Here is a 22,683-nt window from a genome sequence, read left to right as displayed (position 1 = left end):
CAAGGGTGAGTTTCAGATGTTTGGCCAATATGGGATGGTATAGGGTCCAAGTTGTGGGATGAGGGTTTGGATATGACGATTAAATTGAGAATCTCAGTTTCCGCAATGGTGTAGAAGGTAGACCAGGTAATTGCGGGATGCTTGCTTGAGGTTGTTTTGGTTGCTGTGAGGTTGTTGGCTTGAGGGTGTGGGTTGATGTCAAGGGAAAGTTCGATCTTGAAGTTATGGCATAAGACTTTAGAAGGCTGGACAAGGGAATTTAATGGCTTAGACATTTGTTTTTTAATGATGTCAAATAGTTCTCTTGGTCTGTTTTTTGCCTTATCGAGCGCAGTACAGAAGAAGTTGTTTTTTTCATTGTTGATATGCTTTTTGTACTTTCTTCTTGCACTGTTTCACATAATACAAATCCTCTATCTTGCAAATGTTGATAGCAAGCATTATCAAAAAGCAAGATACAAACTAACAGCAAAGAAACTCAGGGCCTTATTTATGAAGGCCTTGCACCACCGGCTCGTCACTTTTTTCCCATGTTAAAAGTGACGCACCGGCGGCACAAGGCAATCATAAATAAGGCCCAAATGTAAATACCATTGATTTACCCCTAAAATCGTTTTTTGAATAACATTTTAGAAACACACCGCAGGTCCTATGTACAAGCATTCAATTTCACTACTGAAACCTCACTGTTTCACAAAATACAAATCCTCTATCTTGCAAATGTTGATAGCCAGCATTATTAAAAACCAAGACACAAACCAACAGCAAAGAAACTCAGGGCCTTATTTATGAAGGCCTCGCGCCACCAGTGCGTCACTTTCTTCCCATGTTAAAAGTGACGCACTGGCGCCACAAGGCAATCATAAATAACACCCAAATGTAAATACCATTGATTTGCCCCCAAAATCGTTTTTTGAATAACATTTTAGAAACACAGCGCAGGACCTATGTAAAAGCATTCAATTTCACTACTGAAACCTCACAGTTTCACAAAATACAAATCCCCTATCTTGCAAATGTTGATAGCAAGCATTATCAAAAAGCAAGACAGAAATCAACAGCAAAGAAACTCAGGACCTTATTTATGAAGGCCTTGTGCCACCGGTGCGTCACTTTTTCCCATGTTAAAAGTGACGCACCGGCAGCACAAGGCAATCATAAATAAGGCCCAAATGTAAATACCATTGATTTGCCCCTAAAATCGTTTTTTAAATAACATTTTAGAAGCACAGCACAGGTCCTATGTACAAGCATTTCGTGTCACTAGAGAAACTTCTCAATTGAACATAATGCAATTCCCCTATGCTGCAAAACCTATTTACCAAGCATTATCCAAAAACATAACACAAACCAACCAGAAAGAAACTCAATCTGCATCCTAATCTGAGGTAGTGCAGGTGACATTGTAAAAGGTTCAAATATATTTATATATTGAGGCAAGCACTAATAATTCATTCTCAAAAATATAAAAAGCATTCATTTACCCCCAAATCGTTTTTTAAATAACATTTTAGAAACACAGCACAGGTCCTATATACAAGCATTCAATTTCACTACTGAAAATTCACTATTTCACAAAATACAATTCCTCTATGCATTAAAATGTTTTAACCAAGCATTATCAAAAAACATGACATAAAACAACATTAAAAAAAACAATCTGCTACCAAATCTTCTCAATACAGCAAACAAGTCTCTATCTATATTAAATGAATCATAACTCACCTTTACAAATGCTTTGGGAGATAGAGAACAATGTCAGACACACACACCAATTTTTCTTTAGCAGAGCAAAAGGTATGCATTCCACACACTGCAACCATGACTGGCACAGAAAACCTCTAATTCTACACAGATATGCCTCATTTCAACCAATCAAAACTCTTCCCTCACTATTTTCAAACCAACACCCTTCCCCCTTCAGTCCTTTCTATCTGTTACCATAGCAACTCCCTCCTTACTGAACTCTCAGGTTCAAAAGTTTATTCTACAATGTTGCAAATTAACTCAGCAAGGATGTTTGACCTCTCAATACACCAGCTTATCAGATGAAATGTTTCTTTAATTGACTTTTTCTTAACCATTCAAATTGCTTCTTTCACAAAACACAACCATGCATCCTAACTTTTAGTTTTCAACTATCGGAATCCACCAATCATTGCTTGTGATTCAAGAGCAGTTAAACCCCACATTATTTTTTTGTAAACTCCTACTATTCCAACTGCCATTTCATTCCCACACTTCATCTGACTGCACCAGAACCTTCTCTCATCATGTATTCTGTGTGGATTATTGGACATAGCTACATCCACTGGGCTCAACGGTATGCAGCTAGCAGAAATTTTCACAACCTTGATTTAACAAATGTGGAAATCAAGTGGATTGGCCAGAGAGGATTGAGATGTCACCAATTGATACCATTAGTGAAAACCTTTTTGCATCTGCCAAACCCTAACCTCTTAATAGTGCACTGTGGAGGAAATGACTTGGGCACTTTAACTGGGGTAGGTCTGGAAATGCTTTTAAAGGACAACTTTGATCAATTGATGACACTTTTTCCACAAACTGCCTTGGTATATTCCAATATATGTCAAAGACAGAAATGGAACTGGTCCAACCAATTTTGTCCACAATTTGAGAAAGCACGGAAACATGTGAATAAATCTGTTTCTGCTTGCATGAGAGACTATGGAATGGGTTCAACATACAACAATAACTTGCATTTCAACATGCAAGATATCTACAGAGGAGATAGTGTGCACTTTTCAGTTGAGGGGAATAGAATATTCCTCCTGAATTTAAGACTGTGCATTGGAACCTACTTGTAGGTACCTAAATCAGCCACAGAACCCAAAAGCTCTTTTCAGAGCTACCCTACCTCTGATCACTCAAAATGATTATCTTTCTCTAACTTTTTTCACTATTTTTCACCAGAGTAGGCTCCCCGGTACACTCCCTGGTGCGCGTACCGGGCACTCCTCCCGCAAAATTTAAAGAAAAAAAAAATTGGGGGGCATATGTGCCCCTCGGAAACTCCCCTCAGCAAACCTAGAGGGTCAAGGGGTGTCTATTGTGCTCCTTTTTACCCATTCCCCATGTTTGTCCTCCATCTTGTGTCTCTATTCAACCAAAATACAAAATAGCGGAGTCCCGTAGCGCTCCCAGTACGCGTACCGGGGCGCGCACCGGTGAGCGCTCCTCAAAAAAATGTGGGAAACGAAATTACATAAAAACTACTAGACAGACTTTCACCAAATATAGCATAGACCCTACTATATACCACTCCCTACCATTATCCCACATTTGATAGTATTCCATTCAGCCATTTGGGCTGTAGCCCTGTCTAAATATCCTGAGGTAAATTACATGACAAAAACACATATGAAAGTGTTGGAATTTACAACCAATTAAAATGTTACTTTCATTTCCTACTTTTTTTCCTGACATTTTGATTGGTTATGTACATGAATATAAATGAAAAATGAGAGGGAAACCCAGCCATCTTATTCAAAGTGACTAAGTATCAATTTTACCTACACAATTCGGGCAGACTTGAGTAATTTATAGCATCCTCAAAGTCAGTCTTTCAAAAATCCCAAAGTATAGGACTTGATAATCCAAATCCGAATGTTTCTCAAGAAAAGTCATTGTCAATCGTTCGGAATATCGGTGTTTGGGCAGATATGACCCAGGGACCCCCAGTATGCAAGGGGAATTAGTCCCCCCCTCTGCAAACATGCACGGGGGCTGCGTTGCAGAGAGGTGTGAAAAGGGGCGTGGTTAATCAGTTTAATACTTTGCTCTCCATAGCAAATTGTCCTTCCACAAAATTTGCAAACAATTTTGAAATCTCCAAACTGGACCATCGCACTTGTCTCTGGACCCCATGGAGTGGGTTGCTTACTTTGGGAGGTGCTGGGTGAAGATTGGGGAGGGTTTCTGGTCAGTTCTCTGACCTCTGCCGCAGCATAGTTGTTTGGGTGCCGGCGTTGCATGTGGAGAATCATGGTGTTGTTGCCAATAAAAATACTTTTTGGCAGGGTTCCCGCTGGAAAGTACAGTGCCACAGATTAGACAAGTAACCTTTGGCGCATTAACTTTCTTGAGGCCCCTTGGGATTTTAAAAAACTCCCAATGTGCTCCTTTGGCTTATAGGTGGTAGTATCTTCAGGCAGGTACCGCCTCTCCTCCTCCTCCTCCTCCTCCTCCTCCTCCTCCTCCTCCTCCTCTTCTTCTTCTTCTCCACCACTGTGGTGTTGTGGTGGTCCTTGTGGTGGTAGTGGTGGTTGAGATGCTCCTGCTGCTGCTGCTACTGTAGCCATTGCTCAGTACAAATAGGTATAAATAGGTCTGCAAACAGGTCTTCCTCAGTCAAAGTAAAAAGTGAGAATGATGAAACAAGGTGGGGGCTTTCATCTTTTTGAAAACAAAACTGTCCTGAACCAATGAAAAGTGTTATTTTCAGGTCACATGACACTGGCTTTATCATTTGGAAACCAAAACTATCCTGAACCAATGAAAAGTGTTATTTTCAGGTCACATGACCGGACGCGCTTACGCTACGCGCCCCAGGGCGCGCCCGGGGGTGCTTACGTAGCACGATCGTATGCGCTCGAGTGCTTTCGGGTGCGCTTACGCCGTGCGTATCATGCGGACGCGGCTACGCGATACGTCATGATGATGTTTTCCTTCGCGGCAATAGCGCTAAAGGGACGCTCACCGGTACGCGCACCGGGACGTGCCACATGACTGCGCTTACCGGTGCGCTTACCGGGAGCGCTTCAGGGCAAAAAAAAAACAAAAACCATGAACAATATACATGAAAAAAATAGTATTACATAAATATACTATATAGGATTCATTATAAAAAATATTACATTTCATAGCTATAGAAATTTGCTATTAAAAAACCTTTGAAATTCACTGAAAAAAACATAGGTTTGAGGCCCTATATATAGTTAGGAATTAGCATTTAAAAAACCTATGAAATTCACTGAAAAAACCATAGGTTTCACACCAGTTATAGTTAGGAATTAGCATTTAAAAACCTTTGAAATTCACTGAAAAAACCATAGATTTCACACCAGTTATAGTTAGGAATTAGCATTTAAAAAACCTACTAATTTCACTGAAAAAAACCATAGGTTTCACACCAGTTATAGTTAGCTAGAAATGTTACTGATATAAAACCATTGAAATTCTCACGTTATAGTTAGTTGGACTCACTATAACTTGCGCGTGAAGCTAGATAAAGATGTTGTTTGGCAAATATATTGTTTAATTGATAAATGTACTTCAATGTTTTGTATTGCAATAATTGTTCACAGTAAATGTAAATATATGTCTTTTTGTTGTATATATATATATATGTGCGTGTGTACACACACACACACATATTACCTAGTGGCATTTGCCATTAGGTAGTAATAGTTAGGCCAGCTTATCCATAGAAAGGAGGTTTTTGGGTTTGCTAATAGCTTTGGCCCGAATGTCTGACATAATATCGACAGACAGAATATCGAACTACAAAAATATCGGAACAAAAATATCGACATCAAAAATATCGGAATCATATCTTCATAAAGGTAAGTACAAAAATATCGAAAAAATAATATCGTAGTACAAAAATATCGGAATTAAAAATATTGTTTTTTTAAATGTATTAATAATAATTTTAAAATACATATAATTTTACAAATATTAAATAAAAATATTAAAACAAAATTAAAACTAATACATATACATTTAAAATAAATAAAACACTTAATAATTTAATGTAATTTTTTTTTTAATGTTATTTAATTAATTTAATGTAATTTTTGTTTGTTTTTACCCTGTACGCCTGTACCCCAAAAACCCAAAACTGACCCTGAACCCTAAAAATATCCCTGTACCCCAAAAACCCAAAACTGACCCAGAACCCTAAAAATACCACTATACCCAAAAACTGAAAACTGACCCTGAACCCTAAAAATACCCCTTTACCCAAAAACTGAAAACTGACACAGAACCCTAAAAATACCCCTTTACCCAAGAACTGAAAACTGACCCTGAACCCTAAAAATACCCCTTTACCCAAAAACTGAAAACTGACCCTGAACCCTAAAAATACTCCTTTACCCTAAATTAATTAATATTATTTAATTATCAATTAATTATTAATTAATAATAACAATAAAGTAAATATATTAGCACATTAGCTGTAATTAATTTAATAACATAATTAATATTATTTTTCCTAATTAATTAATTAAGAATAACAAAAAATTATATATTAAAAAAATTACTATAATTAATGTAATTAACTAATTAATATTAATTAATTACTAACTAATAAATAAATAAAAATATGTACGAAATTATATTAATCAATTAACTAATTAATATAAATTAATTACCAATTAATTATTACTTAAAATATGTACAAACTAATAATAATTAATTAATTATTATTAAATTACTTCCCACCCTATTCCCCTATAAACCCATAACCCGCTACAGAACATATTTATCAATTAATCAATTAATTAAAAATAATTAAAAATTAATTCTCAATTAATTAATTAATAATTCCTACTAATTAATAATTAATTTAACATAATTAAACTACTTCCTACCCTATTCCCCTATAAACCCACAACCCGCTACAGTAGTAAAAGACAATATTTAATTAAATTACATTACAAATAAATAATAAAACATAATAAATACAATATAATATACACTAAATTTATTTAAACATTGATATTAGTAACATCGAAGTTATTTATTTCGATATTATTGACATCGATATTTAAAACTTCGATATTACTGATATCATACTAATATCGATATTAAGACTGTCGATATTACTTACCTTCGATATTTTGTCCCATCGATATTTAAACTTCGATATTATTGTATATCGATATTTAAAACTCAATATTTTGTCTGTGTACCCTTTGGCCCCATTTGATGAATCTTCACAAACATGTCCCCCCAAAAGTTAATCCACCTCATCTTCCTGGAAAGTTTTCAGAGTGATCCGTCAATTGTGGCCCCATGTATTGTCTTTAAGACAGGCGACAGCAAACACTGCAACTACATATTATGCAGGAAGGTGTAAATGTGGGGTAATGAGATAATGTGCAGCGTGTAACTGTATGCTGAGAAATTAAGACATGTTTATCTACTGCTCTAGTGTGGTGTAATTCCTCTTCATACTCCAGGGCTGCGGAATGCACTATATCTGGAGACGAGTAGGGTATATGAGCTATGAAGAAAGCAAGACTGCTCTCCCTGAGAACTTGCAGCAGTATGCCAAACTGTTCATGCCATGTGTGCCCCAAATTGATGCAAAGCAGCCTGCAAATGGTACATTTGGAGTCAAAGCCTGCTCAGTCCATACACATCCAATGAAGAAACTGCCCACCCTGCAGTTGAGCACATTCAAAATGCACACCAAAACCTCTGGTGATGCATTCGATGGAAGCTCTGCGCTACACTCCAAAAACAAAACAATTAATCAAACAAAGAAACAAAATATTGTCAGAGACAACCAGGTACTAGAAACAGAGAATGTACTCACTGTCAAAGACAAATAAAGCATCCTATGACATCAGATCAGTCATGGTAGCACACGTTCAAGCACAAGGGCTGTGCTTGCAGAAGTTGCAGGAACCAGGATACAGTGAAATCCGTCTGAGCAGCATATTGTCTCAATGGCAGAATAAGGGAGCATGAAATGCAAATCAGCTGTGTTTCTTAAGCCACCACCACTCTTTGACACTTCGAAGAAGCAGAACATTGGCGCCAGGTGGGCTGCATGGATTGAAAAACCTTGCAAGTGATAGAGCTAAAGACTTTTCACAGACTGCTGCAAAGTCATACCAAAAGATAAAAAGAAATGTTGGAGGCCAAGTATAACACAATGCCAAATGTTAACTACAAAAGGTATATCTTCAAAAAAGCATGACAACAGGTTGAACTATGGACGAGTTTGTTGAGAGACTTGGTACACTCATTAAACATTGCAAATTATGTGATTTCACCAACAAAGAATCTATACCTCTCAGAGTTATCAATGACTGTCTTTCAGATTTGTTCATAAGGGGCATGTTGATTGAAAACAAAGCATGTAGAAAATGCTGATTGCTGCGAGAGGTGACGAATATGCAGATAAACAAGCAGCTGACATGGATGCAGGGTCTGCATACAATGAAATCAAGCAAAATGAAAATTAAGATGCAGATACATTAACATCTTTAAACAAATCCAAATGATGCTTCCGATGTTGATTTTTTCTCTTCCTATGAACGTGAATGTCTAGCCATCAGGAATGTCTGAAAAGTTTATGGGAAAAAAATTGTTTCATAACTGTGTGCCGAGATAAAGAAAGAATCAATTACATCACGGAATGAAAAGATGGCTGACATATAACGTTCCAGAAATGCTCTCACTCTGCAAAAGAACCAAAAAGCAATTTCAGCTACTACAAATGGAAACCAGGCTAAACCAATTGATATCAAGCTCATTGTACAAGGGCTCTTTAACGTCACTATTGTGTACCAGTGAAGAAGATGGGTGTGCGTTGATGATGTCTACTGAAGGACGGCATGAGCATGTGAGGTTGGCTGCCTGTAAAGAAGATCACAGTTCAAGAAAACTCACCAAACAAAGCAACAAACTTAATTTGGACACTGCCCTAAAATCACATTGAAAGTGAACAATCACCCAGTGCTTTTAACATAGACAGTGGGTCCTTAATTAATATTGTGCTTGTGAAAAAGTTCAACAGCTTATCACTGTGCCTCACCTCACTCCATCAGGCACAGAGGTATACCCTTTGGCCACTTTGGCCACTTCTGATCCACTACAAAACCAATGGTTGTTCGCATTGATAATGCAGAACAAAATGATGTCAGTGCAAGCAAGCCACCATTCATGTTCTACAAGGGACTTTCTTGAGTACCTGTGTGTTCAGTTTTGCCACCCCTGCTGACATGGGGTCAATATCTGTTACCTACAACCTTTGTGCTCAGTCTGAGATCACATGCTGATTCCCATTTCTGTTTCATCGCCTGGGAAAAGTCAAGAAAGTACAGCTTTACATCAATGAAGACAAGGGCCCTGTCACTCAGCGACACGGAAGAGTTGTTTTCCATTTACTAGAAGCTGTAGAAAAAAGTTTAAAGTGTTTTAAACGCATGACTTCATTGAACATTCCACAGGTCCCACACCATGGGTTTCGGCCATACTAGCAGTAACAAAAAAAGGACAGTAGTGGGGCAGGGTACATCTGCATTGATATTCGCCAGGAAATGAAGCCATTATCAGTCAATTGAATGGAGCCAAGGTTTTTTCCTTATCAACCTAAATAAAGGATGCTATCAACTTGAACTAGAGAAGAACTGTAGGTACATTACAACTTTTTTGACTCATGTTGGTTTGTTTCGATATACGAGACTGAGTTTTGCTATATTTTCAGCTGCTGAGATATTTCAATATGTTATTCGCTGAGTTACATAACCTCTTGCACATGCTTTCAACTACAGTAATGACATATAAAGCCCTTAACCAAGTGTGCCAGTTATTTTTTGAGGCCAGCCTCATTCTCAATGTTCCACAAAATCAAACAACGTTTTTTGGGCATTTTTCCTCAGATGGGGGAATGGCTCGAGACCATGACAAGGTGCAGGCACTATCCTCCACTTGCCCCCAAAATATGTTACCATACTATGATCTCATTATTCATGGGCAGTTATTGCTCAAAATAAACGTTCAACTTTGCTAAAGTGAGCAGACAATTAAGAGACTTGGCTAATGTACCATTTCAATGGTCTCCCAAATGTGACAGGAGTTTTAGAGACATTAAGCCTGCAATTGAAAATGCAAATGAAATGACATACTTCGACCACAAGTTACATACTGAAATTATTATTTATGCAAGCCAGGTAGGGCTAGGGCAAATCCTTGCTCAACATATTGTCCATCTGAATTTTTGGTAACACATTGTGGAATACGCAAGTAAGAGCCTGTCTGAGACAGAAAGTGCCTATTCTCAGCTGGAGAAGGAAAGTCTTGCTTGGGCATGGGCCTCATATATTTTTCATGTATTCCCCTACAGAAAATGATTTACTGTCATCACTGATCACCAGACTTCACTCATAATACTTTTCACAAGTGATGTTACATCATCAAGGTTTGAAATCCAAGACAGCTGAAGCATGTCTGAACTTTATTGTGAGATCCAGCACACTAGCGGCTCTATCTAGAGAAAAACGCATTGCTGCCACCAATGCTGATAAAGAAATGATCATCGGTAAAGAATTTATTGTTACACAATCATGGAGGAAAAGTATCTGGGCTATTGCTGATGATGCTGAATTCCAAGTTATAGAATCTGCAGGACAAGTTAGCCATTACTCGAGAAGGCAATATACTGAGAAGCTTGAAAACCCTCATATCTCAAAGCTTAAGACGGCGGGTTATCGATCTGGTCCTTGAAGGATACACTGGTATCATAGCCACTAGAAGTACACTACAAGATGGAGTGTGGTTCTCTCAACCAGATGAACGAGTTGAGAAGGAGCTAAAAACATGCCACATGCCGCAGTTGCTTGTCTCCTGAGGTGATGCAACACCAAGTGACAATGTCTAACCTTCCTGCTCATGCCTGGGAGAGAGTTGCATTTTACCTTTTTGGACCGTTAGGAAATGGACACCATCTCATTCTAATCATTGATGAATACTCATGTTTTATTTGATGGAAGACCTATCTTCAACAGCCCAGGACAAGGCCATAGAACAGTTTGGTGACATCTTTACAAAGTGGAACATTCCCAAGTTCCTAAAATCTTACAATGGCCCATCCTTTAACAGCAAAGTGTTCAAATGGTTTCTTGTCAGAGTCAAAATCAAACACAAGAAGAGTTTACTTCTCTGGCCCCAAGCCAATGGTGCACATGAATGATTTAAGAGAGTCATCCTGTGAGCATCCCTGGAATGAATTGATCTTTCCTAAGCCATGTGCCATGCCCTCTGGGCCTCATGATCAACTCCACAACTGACTCTTCACAACTGGTGAGAGTCCAACCACCTTGTTATTTGGGAGAGCCATCAGATAAAAAACTACCTCCATGCACCTCGGATCGATCAGTGAATACTTACTAGGTTCGAGACACCGACGATCAGTGTTGTCATGCTCAGGAAACAGTCTTTGACAAAGGAGACTTGGTACTGGTAAAAAAGATAAGAAGACAGAAAATAGATATGCCTTTCGCCGTTGATCCTCTACAGGTTGTGGCATGCAAGGAACATCCAATAACAGCTCATTGTCTTGATGCTGCATAACTCAGGACATATCATATGTCAAGCACCTGCTGCTAAACTTGTTGAGTCCCAAGCCAGGTGTGAGGCAGCCCTGCCAGCAGATCAGGCTCCAGCACATGAGTCCATGCCACCGTTGTCCAATCGGGGTGGACCTCGATCATCTTGGATCGCCGAGTTTGGCTTACAAGTCTGATCAACTTCCTGACCATTTGAAGAAATGTGATTTTTCTAAATGTTCAGCTCTTTTTTATTTAACAAAGTGGGAGATGTATCATATTGATGGTATAAGCACTGGAACCCTCGTGGTTCTAGGGCGGGTAATTAACAGGGACTAGTCAGTAGTCAATGTTTATTGTTTGATTAATTAAAATCATTACAATTCTCCCCCAATATCCATAAAAACATGGTAAGAATATCATTACATTTATAAATACACCTGGTTTAAACATGATACCATTATTGTTTAACAAAGGTATACTTACTTTTCCTCAAAAACTTGTGTATAGGTATTCCTACTTACAGAGTCAATCTCCTAGCTTAAGGCCCTAATAGCTCTTTACCTTATTTGATGTAGTCTCCCCCTACTCTGAATTAAAACACTAGAGACAAACTATCAATTCAGAAGCACATTACAACTCAGGTAGGGGATACGATCTGAAACTTAGAACAGCATAATTAAAAATATAGGGACCTCTTAAGCAAGACGATTGTATTGGTTAAGCCCCAGTGTTCAAGACTGTAATGTTCTTGACAGACTATTAGCGGCCTGCAGCTCGACGTAGATTAGCGTACTGTCCGTTCATTAATGTAATTGGTCGGCTGTTAAAAGGTGACTTCAATCCTACTTATTTTGTTTGCTCTCCATCAGCTTGCCGTAAGAGGCTTCTGACCGTTGTCATGTATTTGACCCCCCTGCAAGCCAAGTTAATGGACGCACCTTCCAGCCAGCATATCACCGCTTGTCTGCATGAACAAATGTTCAAATCGTTAAAGACGAATTTTAGGTGCTTTCTCCTCTGTTCCAGGACTGCTAGACAGGCACATAGTAAGTGGGTTAGGGATTTTCATTTAAAACCACATAGTCAACAATTCACAGATTGATAAGACTTTTTCCAGGTTGGATGCAGGTCTTTTGAGTCATGCAAACCCATGCAGAAGTTTGTGAAGCTCTTCTTTAACTACAAGCTGAAATGTGCAGATAGATAATCTTGAGGCCTTAGGGATCTGATGATTGTCCACCCATGCCTGCGCTTAATAATTGCTTTTTTGTCAGCCTGCAAGGATTTCTTTTTAGCTGTGGCATTTTCAGCTTTACCGAAGCTTACTCTGTCATCCTAGTTTTCCCACATTCTTTTTAGTTCCAGCTCAGTCAAAGATGTTCTCAGGAAGCTTTCCCATAAGCTCAAAGTTTCAAGGTTCATCTGGTGCTTGATTTAGTCCCAGCATAATATGTTCAAGGTGTCTTGGTTGGAGAAGCAGAATGTGTGGCAAAGTTTGACAATTTCTGGTGCTGGAGACCGAATTCCAGTCACACCTGAGAAGGAGAGGCAGATTTTGGCAGCTCAAAAACTTCCTTGTGAATCCTTGTCTGAAGCTCCTTTCCGCACCAGGTGACTGTAGCGACAGGGTAATTTTAGTCTATTTTCAGACTGGTGGTGACTAGAATTTACTACCATTTCAGTCCTACTTACCTTTGCGTTCATTTGTAGGGCTTAACTATGTGCTTTGACAGGGTTTAGTGCCTTTTTCCATTTTCTCAGGCCTACAGGTCCGAAAGCTAGAGAGAAGCCATTTTGTATCTCTGCCTCGGCTGTCCGAGGTGCTTGCAGGGTAAAGGTAATGTTTAGAATTCATCCTGCTGTTCGCTAGAGAGGAACCGGTCAAGAATGGCCCTTATCGAAGGAATGTGTTTGTCTCCCCGGCTCTAGACGCAATACGCAGGTGGCCACTGTGGAAGGCGAAGGGAGCCGGGGACTGGTACAGGAATTCGGTGGGAGTCGGCCTAATGCCGGAATTTTCCATAGAGAAAGTGAGCTCTATATTATCAAGGAGCGAGTAGAGTAGAGAGAGAGAGCAACGTGTGGAGGAGAGCGAAGAAGTTGGTCTAAAGGCTGGTGCATAGAGATTGATACCATCAGCTAATCAAAATCCAGAAGTAAGGAAGGAGAGTGATTGAAAGTCCTGTAGTGACATCATACAGGAGTGGCAGAGGCCGAGACCAGAAGAGGGTTTGAGTATTCTGGAACCATGGCAGCGTAGACGAGGTGTAGCGGTACAGACGTGTATTCTTGAGCCATAGAGGGAGAGCAGAGTCCCAAGCGCATAAAAGAACACACGAGAAAGGGATCAGCTCCGCTGCTGAGATGGAAAGACAAACGTCTAAGGTGAGGCGTTCTGAGCGTAGTGTAGAATACATTTAACTACCCATCTTTATTCCCTTTTTAGGTTATAGATATTGCTTTTGCTTACTCTGTCATGTTTGAATGTAGAATAAAGATTTAATGACCAATATCTTTAAATGTTATTTTTATGAATGAGATTAACCTTTCCATTTAACCAGGTGCTAATATACAGAAGGATGGGATATGCAATCTGTAGAGGTAACGGATGATTGGGGGAGAGTGTGAACTTCATTTGGGAAATAACTCTTAAAGGTGAACTCCTATTAGCTATCTCCATTAGTGTAGATCATCGGATGACGTTAAACACATCGTCGGGTGACGTTAAACACATCGTCGGGTGACGTTAAACAAATCGTCGGGTGACGTTAAACACATCGTCGGGTGACGTTAAAAAGACAGTCTTACGGGACTATGAAGATAGATGTAAAATTAGGTAAATATAGCACAAGATATGGAATCCATTAGGTGTTAGTGGTATGTTTGAATTTACAGGCATGTAAATAGCTTCTTTTCACTTTCTCAAGTGAGTATTCTAGATGTCTTGTAAATAGTGGCCTGAGAAGAGTGTCGTTACGGGACGACTGGGTTAGCCACAGATGGTGAGCTGCCTGTTTTGAGAATCCGGTCGTTACATTTGGTGTCACAAACCGTTTTCGATTGAAGGGTGCGGGTATCCCTTCGTGATTCTGTATGAGGGTCCGTTGGTTCTCGCAGTGAAAGGTTTTGTATATATGTTTTGTTGATTGTATATTTCTTGTTTGTTGTTGTGTGTCTCTTGAGATTGCATGATGTTTTTGAAAAAATCGAAATCGACCTTTCAATTGCCTTTGGAAATTCCAGGTTGGGAGTCAACTGCTTATGAAGCGCTTGCTCATGAATGGGCAAATTCTACTGGTTTGAGTGAGAACTGGAATACACGTTTGGAAGATGCTGAGCGGGCTAAAGTGGTTGCGTGCTTGCAGAAAGTTCCGGTGGGGAAAGGTGAAGAGCTTCCCATATTGGGACATAGAGGTTGGATTTTATTGAATGCGCACAGGCTTGTACATGAGAAATGTTCTCGATTACAGCGTGAGAATAAATCCTTTGAAGAACAAGTTGTTCAGATTCAGAAAGATGTTACTCTTTTACGATGTCAGAATAAATTGCTTGCTGACAAGTTTGAAATGTATCAGGCTGTGGCCGAAAGGGCTGCTGCTACAAATATCGACACAGACGTGGTAGAGTTAACACCTGGAAAGTGCGTATGGTTGTTGCGAAGGCAGGGCTCTATTGGAACCCTGACGAATGGGATGGTGATATTTGGAATTCTTCTGATTCATTTTCTTCAGCTGAAGAGAATGCTGCGCGTGCGCCGTCTCGTACTCGCCGTCATTGTACTTCTGAATGCTGTACTGACATTTCTGCTCAACCGATATATCGACATAAATTACAGGGCAATCCTAATGCTCCCCAGGGAATTCCTCTTGACAGCTTGGAGGATTATACTTAATAAGAATTAAATGACATTTTAGACCGGTTCCGGCAGAAGTCGGGTAAATCTTTACTTACTTGGATGTTTCGTCTTTTTGATTTAGGTGCTTCTGGTATCTCGTTGGATAAAGGCGATGCTGTGAAATTTTGTACTTTGAGTTCTGATCCTACGGTTCAGGAATCTTTTCGTAATTACAATAGTGATGATCAGACTAATTTGTTGCAGTTAGCTGTACAAGGTTGTAATCACAAATACCCTACTGAATCTGATTGGCCTATTAATGAAAAGCTGTGGTATACTTTGAGAGATGCTTCTCAGCGATTAAAGGAGGAGGTTATGAAAACCGCTATCTTCCTAGGTACAGCGAACAGGTTGATGGATGGTTTGCTCAATACGTCTGTCAGAAACAGAATAATTCGTTCTTCTCCTCTTGCGTACAAACAGGTGATGATGACCTTGTTAATTAATCAGACTGGTAACACTTTGGCTGAAGTGATTGAGGCTGTGCGTGAACTAGGTGAGTTGGGTGAGTGGATTAAACCTGAACGTCAGTCTCGACCGGAAGGTCGCACTAATGATTTCCAATTTTCTAGACGTGACATGTTTCAAGCTCTTTTGAAGGATGGTGTAAAAGCTGATGGCATTCATAATTTGCCGAAAATTATACTGTGGGCTATGTCTCGCAGGTGTGGCCTGGACAGGAAGGAAGGAGCTAGAAAGGTCCGTAAACAAGACTTTGATGTTAGCCGTTCTGATGGTAGTGGAGATGATACATTGCCTCCTCGAGAGAGAGGCAGAGAGAGGGGGAGAGAGAGAGAGTGGAGCAGGACACGAGACGACTCGTCCCATTCTAGGAGGGAGAGGGATGAGAGAGATAGAAACGAGAGAAGAGATCAGTCTTCACGCAGAGATGGGAGAGAGAGAGATCGATCCTCAGAGGTGAGATTGAGAGACAAAAGATCACGATCCCTTGAACGGAGATCACAATATTTTTCAAATGACAAAAACCCTTTTCTTGAAGAGAAAGGGTATGAACGAGAGGTGACATTACCGAAACGATATGAGTGCCTTTATCCTGATTTGTCTTGGGCGACAGAACACAGTAAACGAGACTAGGAAGTAGGTCAAGCTCCAGTTTAAAATTGGGCTCATAGAGACTACAGGCCTTATGTAGACATTGAGATTTATTGGAGACATCGAAATATACAGAGGGCCCGAGCATTAGTGGATACTGGAGCGGAGGCCACTCTAATTTCTGGAAATCCCAAAAAGTTTAAAGGACAGGGTTATACGATTACTGGCTTAGGTGGTAAAGAAACCCCTGCAGTACAAACTAAACTTGAAATGAGAATAGGTAGGAACCCCCGAAAAGAGTATCATGTATTGGTGGTACCCCTTGATGAATATATAATTGGAATTGACATTTTGAAACGCATGACATTGCATTTAGTTGACAGATGTTATAAATTTGGACATAAGCATTATATATCAACAAAACCCGTGAGAGTCGGACGCTTAAAAATGCCTCTGATTAAAATTCCCCAAGCCACGAAGGTGGTTTCAATGAAACAATATTGTAGTCCCGGTGGGCACGATAAAATCAGTGCTACCATTCAAGATCTGATGGACGCAGGAGTGGTAATTCCTATTACTTCGGCCTAGGACAATCCCGTTTGGCTGGTGCGCAAAAGTGATAATTCTTGGCGCATGACTGTTGATTATCGAGAATTGAACAAACATACCCCTTCTTTGACTGTTGCAGTCCCTGATGTTATTACCTTAATTGAAAGAATTCAGAAACATTCAGGCACCTGGTATGAATCCATTGACATTGCTAATGCTTTCTTTTCCATTCCAATTGCTCCTGAATGTCAAGAACAATTCAGTTTTACATGGAATGGCCATCAAATGACGTTTAGATGTCTTCCCCAGGGCTATGTACACAGTCCGACAATTTGTCACAGAATAGTAGCAGAGCATTTAGATGAGGTGACAGTAGATCCAAAAATTCAGGTGTGTCATTACATTGATGACAAACTAATCCAAGGCGAGACACAAGATCAGGTGCGAATACAGTTAGAACAAATTGTTGCACATTTACAAAGCAAAGGCTGGGAAATCAATCCTGATAAATTGCAGGGTCCAGCACAACATGTACAATTCTTAGGTATTCATTGGCATGAGGGCAATCGTGAAGTAATTCCACAAGTAAAACAGAAAATTGCAGAATTTGCAGTCCCTAAAAATAGAAAAGAAGCCCAAAGATTAATTGGTTTGTTTGGCTTTTGGCGCCAACATATTCCACATTTGAGTCAGATTCTGGCCCCTTTGTACAAAGTCATATGTAAAAAGAATGCGTTTGAATGGAACAGAGCACAACAAGATGCGTTTGATTTGGCGAAAGAAGAGATTCAGCATGCTTTGGATTTGTGGCCAGTGCGTGATGGTGATGTGGATCTGAATGTATCTGTACAAGATATGTATTCAAATTGGAGTCTATGGCAAAAGCAAGGTAAAACTAGAGTGTCTCTAGGTTTTTGGACTAAAAAATTACCTGACACTGGTGAGCGTTATACACCTTTTGAGAAACAGTTGCTTGCATGCTATTGGGCTCTGGTGGATACCGAGCAGTTAACATTAGGACATGACGTGATTTTGAGACCAGAAATTCCAATAATGCAGTGGGTTTTTGATTTCTCCGAAAACTCATAGAATTGGTCATGCTCAGGAGGTGAGCATCATAAAATGGAAGTGGTACATACAAGACCGGGCTCGTGTGGGCCCAAAAGGAGTTGCGATGTTGCATGAGAAAGTGGCGCAGGCGCCGATGGAAGAGAAAGAGAAAGAGTTATCCGTACCTATAGTACAGGAATCTCCTGTTAAGTGGGGTATGCTGTTCGATGATCTGTCCGTGGAGGATAGAAAACACGTATGGTTTACGGATGGTTCAGCCAGGTACATAGGAGAGAAGAGACATTCGAAAGCAGTCTTGTATAATGCCACAACTCCTAAATTGTTGACCACTACTGGTGAAGGGCAAAGTAGTCAATTTGCAGAGTTATATGCTGTGTACCAAGTTCTAAAACAAGAATTGCCAGGAAAATGTCATATTTTTACTGATTCATGGTCAACTGCAAACAGATTAGTAGTCTGGTTACCTACATGGCAGTCCCACAATTGGATGGTTCACAACAAAACTATTTGGGTTAAGTAACTGTGGCAAGAGATTTGTGAGTTACTTCCTCAGAGTAATGTAACTGTGTTTCATGTTGACGCTCATATGCCTATTGATTCACTTGACAAGCTATTTAATAACATTGCAGATGAGAAATCTAAAATTTCGGAGGCAGTGATGGATCGACAAAATTCTGATTTGGCGGGATTGGCGAAATGGGCCCACCAAAAAGCAGGACATTTTGGAGAGAAAATTACTAGCAGGTGGGCTACTGATAGAGGCATTCATATTCCTCTTGATTTGATTTAAACAGCAATACTTCAATGTCCTATATGCCAACATTCCCGACAAAGAGAAGTCCCTAGAATAGTGAAAGGCCAGCTAATTCGAGGTAAATCCCCCGCACAGATTTGGCAAATCGATTATATCGGTCCTTTACCTATGAGCAAAAATTGCCAATATGTCTGTACTGTTGTTGATACTTATAGTGGTTTTCTAATCGCTTTTCCATGCAAGAGAGCAACCCAAGTAAATACAATAAAAACATTGGATTTGATTACATTATAATATGGTACTCCACTTCAGGTGCAGTCTGACAATGCCTCCCATTTCAATGGACGCCTAGTACAAGATTATTGTGCAGAAAACAATATTGATTGGGTATTTCGTATTCCTTATTACCCACAGGCCGCAGGTCTGATTGAGAGAATGAATGGGCTGTTGAAAGACCAGCTATGCAAACTGTCAGACGGTACCTTAAAGAACTGGAGAGATCATTTATCAGATGCTTTAATGATTTTGAATAACAGACCGTATTTGCATGCAATTTCTCCTTTAATGCGTTTATTTCCTCCTCACATTGATGTTCAACCGAATTCAGTTAAAAGCACAGTTTCCTTTTGGGAAATCACTACCGGAGCTTTGGCTCCACATAGAGCTACCCCTGGATCTGCAGGCTTAGACCTGCATTCTCTGAAAATGACTGTTCTAAAAATCAACAGTATTGTGATAATTGAAACAGGAATTGGTGTTCAAATACCAGCAGAACATTTTGGGTTGATTGCCCCGAGATCTGGTTTAGCTTTAAAAGGCATCCAGATGCTTGGTGGAATAATTGACAGTGATTACCATGGAGAAATAAAAGTCATCCTGTTGAACAGTGGCGATTCTGAGATCACAATTCAGAAAAATTATCGAATCGCTCAATTGGTCATTATGCCTGTTTTCAGTGGTGTGATTCAAAAGGGCACTGCTCCAACTCTATTAACAATTCGTGGAACTGGTGGATTTGGTTCAACTGGCAATCCTGTAGCTAGAGTGTGGGTGCAGTCGCCAAATAATCCCCCTGAACAGGCCGAAATTATAGCAACAGGATCTGATAATACAATCTTAGTGATGGGGCCAGGGCAGGAAAGCTGGATGTAGTCCCAGCTGATAAATGTTATCTGCGAGAATGAGTAATACCTGTCCTTTTGTTGCAGATCATTGCCTGGATTGTTGCTGCTGGATGTGTCGTTGTTGGACTCCCTTTGGTCTGCTGTGACGAGAGTCAAGAGAACGCGCAGGACCAGATCAATGACAGACCACATTGCTTCATGGGATATCACTACTAACTTTTGGACGCATTTATCAAGAGCCATTTTTGTCTAGCATCTATGAGATCGGTTAATGATCTCCTCACAACGTGTCTCGTAGCTGTACCAATTTCAACGGCTTCTTTATTGCATTTCTTCAATGTATCCGAAGTCTATCCCACATTTATCCATTCTGATTTTTCTGCAAATGACTATTGCATTTCCTGCACCGTTCTGAGTGCACCAGAGGCCCCATTGACTTTTCAAATTGCGACATATAATATCACTGAAAGTGATGTTTGCTATACAATGACATGTGATCCTAGATACATAGGCAAATGTGCCCAATTACGTTTAGAACATTCTAGCCCATCTTCCTCTCACAAAAGAATTCTATGTATCACCAGGACTCCTGCTGCGTGTATTTCAATCCACAATTCTATGAGCTGCAAACTTTTTATAGTGACTGCTAGTCATTATTATCATGTGTTATTGCCGTCTGGATGGCTCTTTTCCTGTGGCAATGTGTCCTGGTCCTATATTCCGGCAAACATTTCTGGAGGTCCATGCGCTTTAACGCACTTAAGTCTTTTAATGTTTTCTTCTGATGAAGCTGCGTCATCCTGCACAGTGCGTGATGCACTTCCACTTTCAAGAGACTGTGATTCTTCTCTACATTTGTTTTCTAAAACTGAATATCTCAGCTTAGCTGCTTCTAATATTGGTGTTCCTGCACTATCTGTTTACAATGATAAAACTATAGGCAAACTTGCTTGCTGGATGGTGAAATCCCTAAATAATACTTTTGCTATTTTAACTGACTTATTATCAGACACTCAAGGCGAGCGTCGTGCTATTTTACAAAACAGAGTTGCGTTAGATTACTTGCTACTAAAACATGACCATAGCTGTTCAGATTTTGAGGACTTAATTTTTTGGGCAAGCTTTACATCGATGGTCATTCTTACGATGAGAGGAAGATGATCACTTTCGACTCGTGGTGTAATTTTAAAATTGCCTATTTGTAGGAGAAATTGTTGCTGATGATGGTAAAATCTATAGTTGAAGACACTTTTCTGCTCAAAAATGTAGCAGCCGCTGGAATGTCTTCCGTAATTTTACCATTCAGGATAGTCAGACCGAGAGATGCTAGTTCGTCCAATAGTGTTCTAGCTCCCTGATTATCTTGACTTTTACTTTTGCGCAGGGAGCTGGCTATGAGGTTGCAATTAAAGTCACCTGAAATAACTATTTGACAGTGCTGATGACTTTTCTGCAATGATTTTATTAAATTAATTAGAATTGTGTATTTTTCATTCTGCTTTTTTCTTTCAGGATGGATATAGACGTTGATTACTAAGAATTGCCACTTACATTCATCAAACAAATGTTTGCTGCTTAGTTTTGACACTTGGACCCAATTAGCCCCCGTGTCCAATTCTTCAGCTGACCAGTCCAGATTTTGTGTTGCGTAAGTTGAAAGTCCCCCTCTTGGGTGCCCAAAGCTTGAAAATCTTTCAGCCAGAATGTGGAATTCTATGAATCCTGGGATTGAAGTTGGAGTCAGATTCCAGGTTTCCTCAAGCAGGATAATGTCATGATGAACAAAGAATGCTAATGTTTCATGGTCCTGCTCCATATCTTTGAAACCATGGACATTCCATGAGCAAAATGTGATGTTAGCTGGACGCACTTCTTCCATGTTAGGGGCCGGCCTCCCTTCTCCTGTTGCGCTTTTATTTTCTTCATTAGGTATACTTATTATTTAATGTTTTTGAGACCCAGGACCAATCCCTGATTTCCTGTGATCTCCCCTCTGTGTTTTCAGAACTTCACTTTTTGTTCGACTTATTCTCATTGAAAGGCATGGCGGGAAAATTGGAACGCGCACCTTGCACGCATGTGTTACGGTTTTTCCCAGGTGTAACCCCGTCTTTTAGGTTTTTAAGGAGGGGATGCAGGTACCTTGGACGTTTATGAACCTTCAACATAATTCCCAAGGCAATGAGTACATTTTATCCACCAAGTCCTTTAAGGACCAGGTTGTCAGAGTCTCTTCGGCTCTCGTCCTTGGGGTTTGTTTGAGTTCTACGGCTATTAGATCTCGGGTACAAATTCCTTTTAGTTCCGGGATTTCTTTAAATAGCCTTAACAGGTTCCCTCTATTTAAGATGTCTTGTTTTCCTTTGGTCGTATATTCAGGAACAAATGACAATTTTGATTCAAACCCCTCTGACTTTTTTTGGTCACTGTGGCAGGAGTATGAAGTTTCCTTGCTTCTGGTTTCAGGAGGTATTGTTAATGGGAAGTCCTTTTCAGGTCGTAGTTCGCGCTCCTTGGGGGCGGCATTTGCCTCCTCCTTTTTCCATTCCATCTTTCCTGAATTTTTGATTTTTTTCCCTGTTTGCACCGGCTCTAAATCCGGATGTTGGAGCTTGCAATGTCGGGCTGTTCCAATTATTGTGATCTCTATTGGATTGATAATGTTTTCAGCCTGAGAGGTTATTAATGCCTGAAGCTTCTTAACAGGAGAGACTTTCAGTTTTACCGGTTCTGGCCCTTTTTTCTTTCCTCGTGGGGGTTATCCTGTGATTCTATACTTGGATCTCTATTACTCCTGAGTTCTCTTGTGCCCGACAAATAAAATGTTTTTCCTCGCCCCTCTCCTTCATCTTTTACTTTGTTGCTTTCATGTTACTGCGCTTCCTGAATGAATCTCTGGCCCGCTTTGCCATCCGGAGAGGATCCTGT

The sequence above is a fragment of the Lissotriton vulgaris genome, chromosome 4_1 (assembly GCF_964263255.1).
Source record: "Lissotriton vulgaris chromosome 4_1, aLisVul1.2, whole genome shotgun sequence".
Taxonomy (NCBI): Eukaryota; Metazoa; Chordata; class Amphibia; order Caudata; family Salamandridae; genus Lissotriton; species Lissotriton vulgaris.
This window is presented reverse-complemented; position numbering follows the sequence as displayed.